The sequence below is a fragment of the Galeopterus variegatus genome, unplaced genomic scaffold, assembly GCF_000696425.1.
Source record: "Galeopterus variegatus unplaced genomic scaffold, G_variegatus-3.0.2 Scaffold389, whole genome shotgun sequence".
In the NCBI taxonomy this organism is placed as follows: domain Eukaryota; kingdom Metazoa; phylum Chordata; class Mammalia; order Dermoptera; family Cynocephalidae; genus Galeopterus; species Galeopterus variegatus.
Window position 1 is genome coordinate 297,038 of NW_007726500.1, and position 16,093 is coordinate 313,130.

At 39.0% G+C, this 16,093-nt stretch overlaps 1 protein-coding gene across 1 annotated transcript in view; it reads left to right on the forward strand.

The window, feature by feature from the left end:
- The first annotated feature begins 284 nt into the window (after positions 1-284).
- Positions 285-16,093, forward strand: part of RAB30 (RAB30, member RAS oncogene family) — an 86,580-nt gene continuing 70,771 nt past the window's right edge. The window contains exon 1 of the mRNA XM_008568229.1: positions 285-428. The gene's annotated coding sequence lies outside the window, so the exon portion shown is untranslated. The remainder of the gene's footprint in view (positions 429-16,093) is intronic.

Sequence of the window (16,093 nt, forward strand, 5' to 3'; positions counted from 1 at the left end):
TCGTCCCAGCACTCCAGACATGGCGGCCAGGTTCTCTTCGCTTCTTCGCTCTGGGCTCATCTGACCTTGGCGCATGTCGGGCATTGTAGTTCCGGCGATAGCCTCGGTGTCCCGCCAGGACGAAAGAAGACTACAATTCCCATAGTGCACCGCTCCTGAGCATGGCTATTGGGGCTTTCGGACAGAGGGATGATGTCATTGCAAAAACCCCACTGCATTCATTGTGCTACGGTCTATCCACCCCCCTGCTGCTGCTGGGTTTGCGATTACCGCTCGCTCCAGCTGAGCTAAGAGTAGCAGCAGCATCGGGGCAGGGATTGACTCCAGCCCTTGGACTTAGGACATCGCAGCACCTTCCCTTACGTGCGTGACTCATTCGCACATCATTTCTGTGTATGCCTGGGGTGGGGAGAAAAATCCCAAACCAGGTGAGTTGAAGTGTTTTATTAAAATGCTTCTACCAAGTTATTCCTCCCGCTTAGTTCTCAAGGCTTTCTTTTGGGAAGATGGGGGCTGTGTGTGTGTGTGGCGGGGTGGGGTGGATTGGGGAGGTGCTCGCAGGCACTGCTAAGTGAAAAGCTCTGTGCGATTTGGGTCACTGCAAAGAACAACTCCAGCAACCTTCCCCCGCCAAAGAACTGCTGCCTGCCAATTCCCTAATCGCAACTCCCCTCAACCTTTTGAAGGCTGGGTGAGGGGGCTGGGCCGGGAAGGATGTTGGGAAGCTCTCTTGGGAAATCAGGAGAAGGCAGAGGTGGGGGACTGCAGTCCTGTCACATACGGCCCCATGCTGAGGTTTGAGTGGGAAGGGGTGATGCGTGGGGAGAAATGGAGACGGTTATTTAATGCGGCCGCATTACTTTGGAACATTTCTATGTCGTTTGGATGAGCACACATTACTCATTTTTAAGGTGAGCGTGCTGCTTCTGAGTAGCCTAAGTTTTGTGGGGCTTTATTTTATGTGTGCATGTCTATGTCGTTTGTCTCGCCGTTTCTGCTGATTTGAGGTGACAGTGTCCTTTAATGGTGCACTCCGTGCCAGTCAGGAACATTTCACGTGTCTGGGGAAGGTTCTTTTAGGCTGCTGGAGGCAGCATTTTTGTTAAGTGTTTTCCGTTCTCCCGACTGCAGGACTCAGGATTGTTTGGAAGTGGAGCCGACAGATTTGTGCTTGTGTGAGTGTTTTCAATTACATTGTAATAGGTTCCTTGCCACTGACAGTGGTACCATAATGAGTTGCCCTTTCCTGAGGCACAGTCACCACTCACATATAACAGTTTGGAGAAAGGATCAGGGAACTCGGGTTCATTTTAACACATTAAGGAAAGGGAAAGTTAGTTGCCCTTTCCTGAGGCACAGTCACCACTCACATATAACGGTTTGGAGAAAGGATCAGGGAACTCGGGTTCATTTTAACACATTAAGGAAAGGGAAAGTTAGAAGTGCTGTTAGCCTTCATTTGCCTTTAAGTACCCCTGGAAGAGGGATCCTGGCAGGGAAACCAGCGAACATAGTACTGTTGTGTTTTTTGTTGTTGTCGTTGTTTTGTTTTTGTTTTTAAACGAATAGACACATTTAACAGAACAGAAACATTCTGACTTGTATAATGTTGGCTCTCTTGTAAAAGTTATAGGGATGATTAGTGCAATAAATATTACTTTGAGATAAACAACTGGTTGGCTCCAGAACAGATGGGGCCAGTCTTAGCTGAGAGATCTACAACCTTGGAAATGAATGGATCTATGGTCAACCACACCTCCACTTGGAATGTCAAAAAAAGGAGAAATGCCAGAGTATTTGCTTAACTCTAAAATACTAAATTTTTTCATAGCTGAGTCGGACATTGGGGGAAAGTCATTACTGGCTGTCTTCTGCTGCTGCTGAACCAATTTTGTTCATTTCTGATACAGAACCTTAGATCTCCAAAGTTGCAGCTGGGCGATACTTCATACTTCCTTAAATGCTGTTTGTTACTGAATGCAAGGACAGTCCATTGTATGGGCTTTGTAGTAGAGTGTTTTATTGGGATACAATGAGCAGCTTTTGGATTTGGGAAAAGACTGACAGTCTGCTGCCTCTTCGTATGTCTCTCTGTTGATTACCCTCTGCTCTTCTGGACACCCTATCCTTCTCACCTGTACCTTCCTTTCTCCCCCCCCCCCACACACACATCTCTTAAAATTCTGTTTCTTTCTCTGTCTCTCCATTTGCAGTTCACATTTTTCCTCTGTTTCAGAATCTCTCCCTTATCACCAGTATGTCACATCTTTTTCTCTAAGTCTCTTTCCAGTCTCTGAACACACTCCCCAATCCTCCTCCACCTCACCAAGGAATTCTGGGGTGATTGTAGATTGTGTGAATATTTATTGAGTGCTCTTTGAAGAGGCTTTGTCTTTTCTCTTACTTGTAATCTGTTCTTGGCAGGATGAGCAGCAAAGAGCCTGACCCCATGGCCCAGTTTGTGTTTTCTGTGACAGATATAACCTGGCCCCAGCAGCATGTGGACAATGAAACGTTGCAGTTAGGCTGATGCTGCTTTTCCTTAAACTGGCACCTGTATTAAGAACTGCCAATGGGTTAGCAAAGTTTTTAAATGCTTAATAAGAAATGTTCTCATAATTCCCAAAGAATAAGTAGTTTTCAAATGGCTTTTGCCTCATTTAATACATTATTTTGTTGTTGTCCCTGCCTCAGCAAGTGGCGGGAAGACTCTCTTTCCCCCTCTCTTCCTGTTCCCTGTTGATTGCTGAGGAGCAGTCCAGGTGGCTTAACTGCTCATTTGTTTTTTTTGAAGATACTTGGAGGGACAACAGTTTTCCCTCCTGTTGGTTCTTTCCCTTTGTAGAGGAAAGAACTTTGTTATTTTATACCCTTCTGTTAAGGAGAAGGGTGTGGAGGTGATGATGTTTGCTTACCTAACAGCAAGGCTTCTCTAGGCATAGAAAGTCTAATTGTTGTCCATCCGGAGGCAGATAGTGTAAAAGGCAGATTCAGAAGCTGTCATGCTAGACCTCTCTTATATCACCTTCTCATTCCTAATTTTCATCTTCTGAAAGCCTCCTGCAGCCACTGAGGTTTTTTAGTGTTTTAGAGAGGAGACATGAGCGGAAATGAAAGGTTAGATTTGGCCCCACAAATGTGTCTCTTTGACCTTGAGTAAATGTGAATTTCTTTTTGCCTCAATTTGCATATTTACAAAGGGATAATGATTCTTGCCTCTTGGTTTACTTGGTCTGATGTTATAGTCTTCTATAATCTGGCCCCAACCTATCATTCTGACAACAAATATTAATTGAGCAGCTACTGTGTGTTGAGCACTATGTATGTATCAGTGAAAAGAAATGCTTCCACTGCCCTCATGAAGCTTATATGCTAACAGAGGAGACAATCATCAAACAATTGCAAGTGTGGTTAATGCCACTTCCAAAGGGAAATGTACTGCAAGGTGGTATAGGAGTGCCTGGGGCAATCAGGGAAGGTCTCCTGTAAGAAGTAACATTTCAAGAGACTTGAAGAGAGAGCGGAAGTAATTCAGGATGGCAATGGGAGGTGCTTAGAGTAGGACAAAGAGGGTTTCTAGCCGAGGGAATTGCATGTTCAGAGTACAAAGGGAAGAGTGGTGAGTCTGAGAATTTGAAAGGAGGTCAGTCGGTATGTAGAGGCAAAGCAAGGGGAGGGAGACCAGAATGAAGAAGGAGGAGGCAGGGGAGGTGCTCAGAGGCTAGAGAGTGGGCAGTTTTCTGACCTACAGGTGAATTTTGGTCTTTATCCTAAGGGCAGTGGGAATGTAGGAAGGGCTGTAATTAGCTAGATGAATGATGTATGTAGAATGATATTAAAAACATCACTCTGGCTATTAAGTGAAGAAGAGATTGGAGAAAGGCCTGGCCAGAGTGAATGTGTGAAGACCAAGTAGCACGTCATTTTTGTAGTCTATGAGAGGGATGATCATGCTAGGATCTAGGGTGGTGGCTCAGAGAGAAGGGAAGAAATTGGAGAGACACTAAGTTTGAAAATTATAATTGATAAGATTTGTTGATTGCTTGCATGTGAGGACAGGGAGAAAAGGGAGTCAAGAATAACTTGTTTTTTTCCTTGAGGAACTGGGGATGACATTTACAGAGAAAGAGAATGCTGAATGCAGACCAGATTTTTTTTTTTTTTTTTAGGAAGGGGGAATGTTCAGTTTGGGACATGTTCAGTTTGAGGTTCCTGGAAGACATCTACGACCTTTCTCTCACTCTTCTTGTCCATGTGTAGGACGTGGCATGGTAGAGAAAAAGCAGCTTTGGATGAGGCTTTCTAAAGCTGAGTACTACTTATTTATTAGCTGGATCATGTCAGATATGTCACATTCTTTTGCTCAGCTTTAGTATCCTCATCTGTCATATGTATTTATTACACTAATTTATAATAACCCCCAGCTATGTATGTACCATGCTAGGAACACAGCATTGAATAAAATAGTGTTTGCTTTAGAGGAATTCGCTCAGGTTGGGGAGACAAACATAAACAAATAAAATCACATACAGAGTGGCCATGCTTGGAGAGCACAGCCCCAAGGGAGGCATTCATTCTTCCTATGGGAATTGGGGGTGTAAACAAAGTGTCAGGCAACCTTTGACCCTAAAACAGAAGGCAAGAAAAAGCTCTGCAGACTGTGTTCCCAGGCCTTGCTCAAATTAGGAAATCTGTGAATATTTGTTGACTGAGTGAACTAACCTAAGTCACTAAGGGCCCATTCAAAAGCAGGAAATATCAACACATTAGAAGAAGGCAATTAATAATAATGCACATGTCAAATGTAAAATGCTTTTAATAATTCCATTAAAATGTTTGCCTAAGACCTGAAGCCTTTGTGGTATAGATGTTTTGTAGATGACTTTTAGGGAAATTCAGAAATATTTCAGATCTGTTTTTTGTGGGGACTGAATTTCCTTGGTTCAAGTGATCTTCTCAAAAATCCTTCTAACTGAATAGAGTTCCCTAAACCAATGGGTATCAGACTTTTGAGTTTTACAGATAAGTAAAATTACAAAAAATAAAATAAAATTGGATGAGCTGTTGATAATAGTTATTTTTTTGTAGTAAAAATATTTTTAAATGTCTCCTCTCACTTTTATAAAATATAAAAATATAGTTAGCTTTATGAAGACCATGAACCTTGAGATTGTATGTTAAATTGTGTGTGTTCATGTGCTGAAGTTCGCAGGTACATGCGTGCATTTTACTATTACTACATGTGTGTCTCTGTGTAAATTACTTAACCTTTTAATTTCTGTTTTTTTGCAAGATTGTTGTGAGATTTAAATGAGATAATATGTTTTAAATGTCTGGTACTATGCCTGGGGTAATAGCTGATGCTCACGGTAGCTGTTTTTAACATTATATTTACTTAATGTTTTTTAACATTTTATTTATTGGGTGATGCTTGTTTAGTACCCATAAAGACAAAATGAGGAAAAAGATAACTTCTTGTAATGAGACAATGTAATACACAGCATCATCGATGTAGAATTTTTGCCAGAAGTGTTTAACTTAAATCTAATCATGAGGAAATAATCAGACAAATCCAGATTGTGGAACATACTGGAAAACAGCTGGCCTGTGATCTTCAAAAATGTCAATGTCACGGAAGATAAACAAAGCAAAATAAAAGGTATGGGGGGTGATCTACATCAAAGGAGACTAGAGAGATAGAGGGTACTTCAAAAGGTTTGTGGAAAAATAGAATTAAAAGATAATATGAATCTTTCCATGAACTTTCTGAAGTACCCAGAAATGACAACCAAATGTAACATATAGTCCTTGATTGGGTCCTGAACTTAAAAAATAAATAAATAAATAAATAAAAAAAGCCATAAAGCACATTTTGGGGACAATTGGAGCTACATATTAGATAATCAGTAACAATGTCAATGTTCTTAGATGTGATAATGATTCCATTCATTTAGCATGATATGTTGTGGACACTGGTATTTAGATCAGTTGCTGTTCCCGAACGTTGCCACTTAAAAAATAAATAAATAAATAAATAAATAAAGCCATAAAGCACATTTTGGGGACAATTGGAGCTACATATTAGATAATCAGTAACAATGTCAATGTTCTTAGATGTGATAATGATTCCACTCATTTAGCATGATATGTTGTGGACACTGGTATTTAGATCAGTTGCTGTTCCCGAACGTTGCCTTCACGAATGTCACAGCAAAGCTAGAAAACATAAATGCCTGCTTCAGAAGGTAGTGATTTTTTTGGTCACTGCAAGTATTTAATCCTATGGACTGGGATACCGTTCATCAGGATATTGTAAGTGATCTCACATGTCCTTTCTAAACACAATCCTGTCATTCTGTGAGAGTGCAAACTTTGACAGCTGGTACTCTATCCTTGACATTACTAGAGGTAGTAATGCATGTGGAGCATTAGCTGTTTCCAAAGTGAAGAGGAAAGAATGGGAAAGGCCACATAAATATACATGTTAAATTTTGTTTTTTGATTTTAGAAATAACACAAGATTAATCAAAATTCAGTACAAAAATACACAAAGAACTACTTAGGGAAAGTCCTCTTTAATTCTGCCCCACAAAGATAATCAACTGAGATTTTCACGTGTATTCTGTCATTTTTCCCCATACATATATTAATATTATTATAATGCATATTATTGTTTATAATAATTCTCTTTTGCTTGTTCTCTTGTTCTCTTTTGCTTAATATATTTTGGGCATTTCCCCTGTATATTTGCATGTTGCTCTAACTTACCTGTTTTAATGGCTATTGGAAACTGTGCTACAGTGAGCCCATGTGTACATCATTTTGTTATGAATTTATGGGAATATTTCTGTACCTTTCTAAGGGTAGAAATACTGAGTCAAAGGGGCACAAACAATTTCCCTTTAATTGCCCCCTCATTTAAATTCCTATTAGCATTGTGTGAGAGTGCTATTTCTACATGCCTTTGCCAAGTTCTTTAGCCACTTGGGCTAAACTGTCTTACTAAGGGAATGAAGTTGTGAAGGTTGAACAGAACATAGGCAAAAATGGGATAACAGAGTTTCTGCTGGATTTTGTGATGGCTGTAATAAAGATTGATATGTAAATAACATGGAAACCTCTGGAAGAGGGAAATAAAATGCATTATCCCTGCCTGCAACACAGCACAGTATTTAAAAAGTGAATTGAAACAGTGAAACAGTCAAGAGTTTTCCCCAGAAAATTCTGCAAAAAAATTTTATTTTTGAGTTATGGTTAACTCAAAAATAAATGTGAACATCATCAACCTTGAGATGTAAATACCCTCTTCTGCTCACTTCCTCTATGTCTCAGTCACACAACCACATTGGAAAGGGGAATTTAAGCTCCACTTTAAAAATATCTGAAGCAATCCCCTCATGGCCAGCAGGGGAAAAAAAAAAAAATTCTGCAGTAGGTGATTAAAAGGCCTTGAGTGTTCATCTTTCTGAATTTCAGTCAAAGCAAGCCTAGGGCAGACTTTTGACATTTTTCTATAGAAAAGCAGGTATGAGCTTAGGAGTGGCCTTCAGTGACTCACTGATTGTGAAGATCAGAAGCCGTGAATTATTTTCACTCCTAAGCTTTGTGGCTGGGTGGGGCAAACAAAAAATTTGAGCTGTTTGCTACGTGGGCAACTTACCTTTTAAAGCCTCAGTTTCTTTATTTATAAAAGGTGGATTATTGCGAGGCTCAATTGAGATAATGTATATAAAGGGGCTTTAGCAAATTTATGTGCATGTAAATCTGTGCTGTTGTTAAAGTGCCAAGTCTCTTACTGAGCCAGTTCATAATAATCTTTCCTTTAATTTTAGGGGCATTTGTCGTCTGAGAGACCTTTTTTCAGGAGTTCTATCTCATAATGTCTTAGTGTTATTTCTTCAACCAGTGTTTGTGTGCATAAACTAAATACAAGGTCCTGTGCTGGGTAGGAAAACAAAGTTGAAGCCATCTGGGAGCTTTCCTTCTTTTCCACTTTTATTCTAGGAGATTAATATCTTTTAATGAGGGTCTTCAATAAAAGATGTTCTACAAAAGTGTATTGTGTATGCTGTTATTCTCTCAATCCTAGGCAGTACATTTAGCTCCCCCCCTTTTTTTCTACATACAAATGAGGAAATAATTCTTAGTAAGGTTAAGTAACTTGTTTTATTTTTTGACGTTACCTAGCTAAAAAAAAACTTCCGATGTAGACCCTCGGTAGGTTTCTCGAACCAAAACCGTACTGCTTCTCCAGCTGCTTCCTGTTTTTGCCTTGTCTTTTGATTGAAAGTACACGTTTCAAAAAGGCAGGATGGGCTGGTGGCACTTATTTTCATATGGTTTATGTCACCTTTAGGCACTGTATTAGTCTGTTTCTGTTGCTTATAACAAAATACTTGGAACTGGGTAATATGGAAGAAAATAAAATTTATTGCTTCCAGGTTCAGAGGTGGTGAAGTCCAAAGCCCAGAGAACACATCTGGTGAGGGTCTTGGTGGTGCTGACAGTGACTCGGGGGTCTCACGTGGCAGAGAATGATGGAGCAGAGAGAGATGGCTCCTCATGCAATCTCCTTTTAAAGCTCTCAGAACCACACCTGTGACCACCATTTTTAATCCATTCACCAGGCCTCAGAATCCAATGGTCCTCAGAATCCAATGACCTCTTCAAGGCCCCTCCTTTGAATTACCATAATAGGATTTCCCACCCTCTTAACAGTTACAATGGGGATTAAGTTTTGGGGGGACATTCAACCCAAGGCAGGCACAGATGGAGGAGTTTTCCGTAGACCTGTTACGTTAGCTGAAGNAACTTTCTGAAGTACCCAGAAATGACAACCAAATGTAACATATAGTCCTTGATTGGGTCCTGCACTTAAAAAATAAATAAATAAATAAATAAATAAAGCCATAAAGCACATTTTGGGGACAATTGGAGCTACATATTAGATAATCAGTAACAATGTCAATGTTCTTAGATGTGATAATGATTCCACTCATTTAGCATGATATGTTGTGGACACTGGTATTTAGATCAGTTGCTGTTCCCGAACGTTGCCTTCACGAATGTCACAGCAAAGCTAGAAAACATAAATGCCTGCTTCAGAAGGTAGTGATTTTTTTGGTCACTGCAAGTATTTAATCCTATGGACTGGGATACCGTTCATCAGGATATTGTAAGTGATCTCACATGTCCTTTCTAAACACAATCCTGTCATTCTGTGAGAGTGCAAACTTTGACAGCTGGTACTCTATCCTTGACATTACTAGAGGTAGTAATGCATGTGGAGCATTAGCTGTTTCCAAAGTGAAGAGGAAAGAATGGGAAAGGCCACATAAATATACATGTTAAATTTTGTTTTTTGATTTTAGAAATAACACAAGATTAATCAAAATTCAGTACAAAAATACACAAAGAACTACTTAGGGAAAGTCCTCTTTAATTCTGCCCCACAAAGATAATCAACTGAGATTTTCACGTGTATTCTGTCATTTTTCCCCATACATATATTAATATTATTATAATGCATATTATTGTTTATAATAATTCTCTTTTGCTTGTTCTCTTGTTCTCTTTTGCTTAATATATTTTGGGCATTTCCCCTGTATATTTGCATGTTGCTCTAACTTACCTGTTTTAATGGCTATTGGAAACTGTGCTACAGTGAGCCCATGTGTACATCATTTTGTTATGAATTTATGGGAATATTTCTGTACCTTTCTAAGGGTAGAAATACTGAGTCAAAGGGGCACAAACAATTTCCCTTTAATTGCCCCCTCATTTAAATTCCTATTAGCATTGTGTGAGAGTGCTATTTCTACATGCCTTTGCCAAGTTCTTTAGCCACTTGGGCTAAACTGTCTTACTAAGGGAATGAAGTTGTGAAGGTTGAACAGAACATAGGCAAAAATGGGATAACAGAGTTTCTGCTGGATTTTGTGATGGCTGTAATAAAGATTGATATGTAAATAACATGGAAACCTCTGGAAGAGGGAAATAAAATGCATTATCCCTGCCTGCAACACAGCACAGTATTTAAAAAGTGAATTGAAACAGTGAAACAGTCAAGAGTTTTCCCCAGAAAATTCTGCAAAAAAATTTTATTTTTGAGTTATGGTTAACTCAAAAATAAATGTGAACATCATCAACCTTGAGATGTAAATACCCTCTTCTGCTCACTTCCTCTATGTCTCAGTCACACAACCACATTGGAAAGGGGAATTTAAGCTCCACTTTAAAAATATCTGAAGCAATCCCCTCATGGCCAGCAGGGGAAAAAAAAAAAAATTCTGCAGTAGGTGATTAAAAGGCCTTGAGTGTTCATCTTTCTGAATTTCAGTCAAAGCAAGCCTAGGGCAGACTTTTGACATTTTTCTATAGAAAAGCAGGTATGAGCTTAGGAGTGGCCTTCAGTGACTCACTGATTGTGAAGATCAGAAGCCGTGAATTATTTTCACTCCTAAGCTTTGTGGCTGGGTGGGGCAAACAAAAAATTTGAGCTGTTTGCTACGTGGGCAACTTACCTTTTAAAGCCTCAGTTTCTTTATTTATAAAAGGTGGATTATTGCGAGGCTCAATTGAGATAATGTATATAAAGGGGCTTTAGCAAATTTATGTGCATGTAAATCTGTGCTGTTGTTAAAGTGCCAAGTCTCTTACTGAGCCAGTTCATAATAATCTTTCCTTTAATTTTAGGGGCATTTGTCGTCTGAGAGACCTTTTTTCAGGAGTTCTATCTCATAATGTCTTAGTGTTATTTCTTCAACCAGTGTTTGTGTGCATAAACTAAATACAAGGTCCTGTGCTGGGTAGGAAAACAAAGTTGAAGCCATCTGGGAGCTTTCCTTCTTTTCCACTTTTATTCTAGGAGATTAATATCTTTTAATGAGGGTCTTCAATAAAAGATGTTCTACAAAAGTGTATTGTGTATGCTGTTATTCTCTCAATCCTAGGCAGTACATTTAGCTCCCCCCCTTTTTTTCTACATACAAATGAGGAAATAATTCTTAGTAAGGTTAAGTAACTTGTTTTATTTTTTGACGTTACCTAGCTAAAAAAAAACTTCCGATGTAGACCCTCGGTAGGTTTCTCGAACCAAAACCGTACTGCTTCTCCAGCTGCTTCCTGTTTTTGCCTTGTCTTTTGATTGAAAGTACACGTTTCAAAAAGGCAGGATGGGCTGGTGGCACTTATTTTCATATGGTTTATGTCACCTTTAGGCACTGTATTAGTCTGTTTCTGTTGCTTATAACAAAATACTTGGAACTGGGTAATATGGAAGAAAATAAAATTTATTGCTTCCAGGTTCAGAGGTGGTGAAGTCCAAAGCCCAGAGAACACATCTGGTGAGGGTCTTGGTGGTGCTGACAGTGACTCGGGGGTCTCACGTGGCAGAGAATGATGGAGCAGAGAGAGATGGCTCCTCATGCAATCTCCTTTTAAAGCTCTCAGAACCACACCTGTGACCACCATTTTTAATCCATTCACCAGGCCTCAGAATCCAATGGTCCTCAGAATCCAATGACCTCTTCAAGGCCCCTCCTTTGAATTACCATAATAGGATTTCCCACCCTCTTAACAGTTACAATGGGGATTAAGTTTTGGGGGGACATTCAACCCAAGGCAGGCACAGATGGAGGAGTTTTCCGTAGACCTGTTACGTTAGCTGAAGCCATAAGGTGAACTGTCATAGCATCTTCTGGGTGCCGGGGAGTTTATGTGTTTTATTTGATTTTTTTCTTATAACTTTTTCCTAACTTAACTCTATAGGTTATTTTCAAACCTACAGAAAAGTTGCAAAAATAGAATAGTGAGCAATCTACATATCTTTTATCTTTTAGATTCATATGTTTTCTCTTTTTACACACACACACGCACACACACTCTCTTTTTTCTAAATGACTTAAAAGTTGCAGACATCACGACATTTTTATCTCTAAGCAGTTAAGCATGTATTCCCTAAGAAGGACATTCTCCCATGTAACCACACACGATTACATTGAAACAATAATATTTTTTAGAATTTCTGTCATTCCAATGTCCTTTGTAATTTTTTTTTCCTTAATTTTGATCCAGGATCTAATCAAGGATTACTTATACAAGATGTTTAGTTTTCTTTAATGTAGCACAGTATTCTTGCATTTTTGCCTTTTGTGATATTGAAATTTTTGAAGATTTCACCTTGTCTTGTAGACTGTGAATTGGATTTGTCTGATTGTTTTCTCATTATTAGACTCAGGTTAAATATTTGTGGTAAGAATTCCCCAAAGGTAAAGTTGCATCCCATCCCTTGCATCGTTGGTGACGTAGAGTGTCAGGTTGTAACATCACTGGTAATGTGGGGTTTGATCATTTGGTTGAGGTGGCACTGCCAGATTTCTCCATTGAAAGGGTACCCTTTTCCCTGTGTAATTGATGAAATTATCTGTGGGGTGATCTCTTGAGACTGATTGAATATCCTGCTCCTCAACAACTTTCATCCAGTGGTTTTAACATCTATTGATAATCCTGGCCTAGGTCCACTGGTATTTGAAAGGATGATTTTCTAATTCTCTTTTTCCTTCTGTATTTATTATCTGATAGATTAGCTTTCACCTCCCTCCCTTTTCTTTAATATCACTTGGACTCATGGATTCTCCCTACCCTCATTCCATTTGTTATAATCCATTACCAAAATTCTTGCCTTACCCCCCCAATCCTATGCTTTTTGATACTCAAATTGTCCCAAATTTAGCAAGTGGGAGCCTGTCTTACCTTATTTTACCCTAAAAGCAACCTGATAAAGTAAATGAGATTTTGCCCATTTATGTGAGGAAAATAAGGCTCACAAACTACTAACTTTTCCAGGATCACAGAGCTAGTTAGCAGAGGAGGCCAGATGCAAAGCCAGTTCTGACTAACTCTAAAGTATTTCCTAATATTCCACACTGCCTCCTGGCTGTCCAGGGACTGCCACCTGCTGACCTCAAGTTAAAAAGTAAGGGCACAATCATTTCATCATTGTTGCTAATAGCAAATGATTGAAAACAGCCCTAAGTGTGCATCAGTAAGGAACTGGTTAAATAAATGTGTGTATTTACGCAAGGGAAAACTGTGAAACTACAAAAAAGAATTAGGGTATTCTCTAAGTATTGATAAAAAAAGATCTCCAAGGATTTATTAAATGAAAGAAGGAAGGTATAGAACTGCATATTTGTGAAAGGAGTTGGGGAATAAGAAAATATATTTGAATTTGCACAGAGAAACCCTGGGAGGATATAAAAAAATAACGTGGTTACTGGTGGTGGGTGGTAGGGGTGGAGGGTGTGTGTGTATGTTCGTGTGTGTGCGTATGTGTGTGTGTGTATGTGGACTGAAATTTTTCAAGATGTGTTTTTTATATAATGTGGATTTTTAAATAGATTTATTGAGATATAATTCACATACACCACACAATGCACTCATTTAGAGTGTACAATTAAACGGTTTTTAGTATGTTGATGGAATTGTGCAACCGTCACCACAGTCAATTGTAGCACATTTTCATGGCCCCAAAAAGAAACTTTGTATTCATTAGCAGCCACTCACCATCTCCCTCACCCCCACCCTCCCAGCCCAGGGGAACCACTAATCTACTATATCTGTATAGATTTGCCTCTTGGACATTTCATATAAATGGAATCATACCATGTATGGTCTGTTGTGACTGATTTCTTTCACATAGCATAATGTTTTCAAGGTTCATCTATGTTGTAGCAAACATCATTACACTCCTTTTTTTTTTTTTTGGTGGCTGGTGTGGTACAGGGATCCGAGCCCTTGACCTTGGTGTTGTAACAACGGCTCTAACCAGCTCAGCTAACTGGCCAGCCCCTTCATTCCTTTTTATTACCGAATAATACTCCGTTATATGAGCATACCACATTTTACTTACCCATTTACAGTTGATAGACATTTGGGTTTCTACTTTTTGGGTTATGAGTAATGCTGCTATGAACTCTTGCATACGAGTTTTTGAGTAGATACATGTTTTTATTTAATTATAATATATACTAGGAATGGAATTGCTGAGTCAACTGGTAACTCTCTTTGGCCTTTTGAGGATCTGCTAGATTGTTTTCCAAAGCAGCTGTATCATTTACATTCCTACCAGCAATGTAGGAGAGCTCCTATTTTTCCACATCCTTGCCAACACTTGTTATTTTCTGTTATTATTTTTTATTATAACCATTCTAGTGGCTATATCACAGTGATTTTTGAATAATATCAATGTATTAGCAGTATAATATCTATTCCAGAAGTAAAATTGAAACAAAACAAATTAGAAAGAATTGGCAGTTTAGAAAGAAAAGTTTCAGATGACCAGCCAAAGGGTCAGGGTGTGGAGAGAGAGGTAGGGACAACCTTCAGGTTTTCCTTGTTCAGCCTGGTGTGCTTATGTATATACATTTTCTATTTTCTGCTTTTTAGTATGAGTTTACCATTCTTCCTCTAGTGCTCTCCCAGTTTCATTGCCTGAAAAGTGTGTATGTGTGTGTGTGTGGGGGGCTTGGGTGTAAAGTGCTGGCCTCAGGATTTCTGCACTTTAATAGAAGCTATAGAGAGAGTGTGTATGTGTGTGTGTGGGGGGGGGGGCTTGGGTGTAAAGTGCTGGCCTCAGGATTTCTGCACTTTAATAGAAGCTATAGAGACAGAGTAGCTAGGACCACATTATTTCCTAAGATCAGAGGAAGTACCAGGATTCTGTTGGCCATGATGTTTTCACATTGCTTCCCCAGCATGCATGGTGAGGGCATGAGAAAAGAGTGCTTTGGCCATTGTTGGCTGGTCCAGGAGGCAGAGGGATGCTTTAGAAGGATCCTGATGATGGGAACCTACAAACTGGAATTTGAATTTGTGTTTTGGCATTTCAAGCTATGCGATCTTGAACAAGTCACAACTTCTCTGAGGCTCAAATTTCTCATCTGTAATAGGAAATACCTAGTCTCAAAATATCTTCTCACAAGATACTTACTAATTACAAAGGGGAAAATAGTAACTTGACAATGGAGAGACATGGCAGACACTTTTACTGAGTGATCAGTGTTAACACCATTGATGTGATGGGGCAAATCTGAGAACACCACAACATCATGTGTGTGGCATTCCTGCTAAAAATGCGTAACTTCAATCTAATCATGAGGAAATAGCTGATAAAACCAAATTGAGAAATATTCTATATAATGTTTTTTTCTTTATTTTTCAAAACTGTCAAGGGGCTGGATGGTTAGCTCACTTGGCAGAGCATGGCGACAACACCAAGGTCAAGGGTTCGGATCCCCATACTGGCCAGAGCCAAAAAAAAAAAAATCAAGGTCATTAAAAGACAAAGACTAGTGAGAGATTAAAGGAGACCAAAGAGACATAGAAAATGTAACATGTGATCCTGAATTGGATCTTGGAAAAGAGAAATTTTATTTTCCTTTTACCGTAAAGGACATTGTCAATTAGTAAAATTTGAATAAGGTTTGAGATTACATAGTATAGTAGTATAGGATCAATATTAATTTCCTGATTTTGATAATTATACTGTGGAAATATAAGAAAGTGTCCTTGTTTTTTAGGAAATGATAAGTAAAGCAATACTGTGTCTGTATATATAAAGAGAGAGAATAATAAAGAAAATGTAAAATATTAACATTTGGATAATCTGGGTGAAGGATATATATAAATTCTTAGTAATTTTCTTGCAGCATTTCTTTTTCTTTTTTTCTTAGTATTTCTTCTTGCAACGTTTTTGTAAGCCTGAAATTAATTAAAAATAAAAAGGTAAAAATGGAGGGAGGGGAGATGACAATACTGAGAGCATAAGGTTGTTGTGAGGACTAAACAAGGCTGAAGTACCCGTCACCTGGTCAGCTTCACAGTACAGGTGGGCATCCTGGGATGGGCAAGGCAGATGGTGTTTCTTAGCCATTATTTGGGAGCCAAATTAAAATTGACCTGTGGCATACGGTGACAGTATTGTTCTGAATCCAAAACTGGGATTTACGGTCTGACACATAATTTTGTCCCTATTTCTAAATTCATTTAATTGCAAAGTCTGATGAAAGTACATACATCCAATAGCATTTAG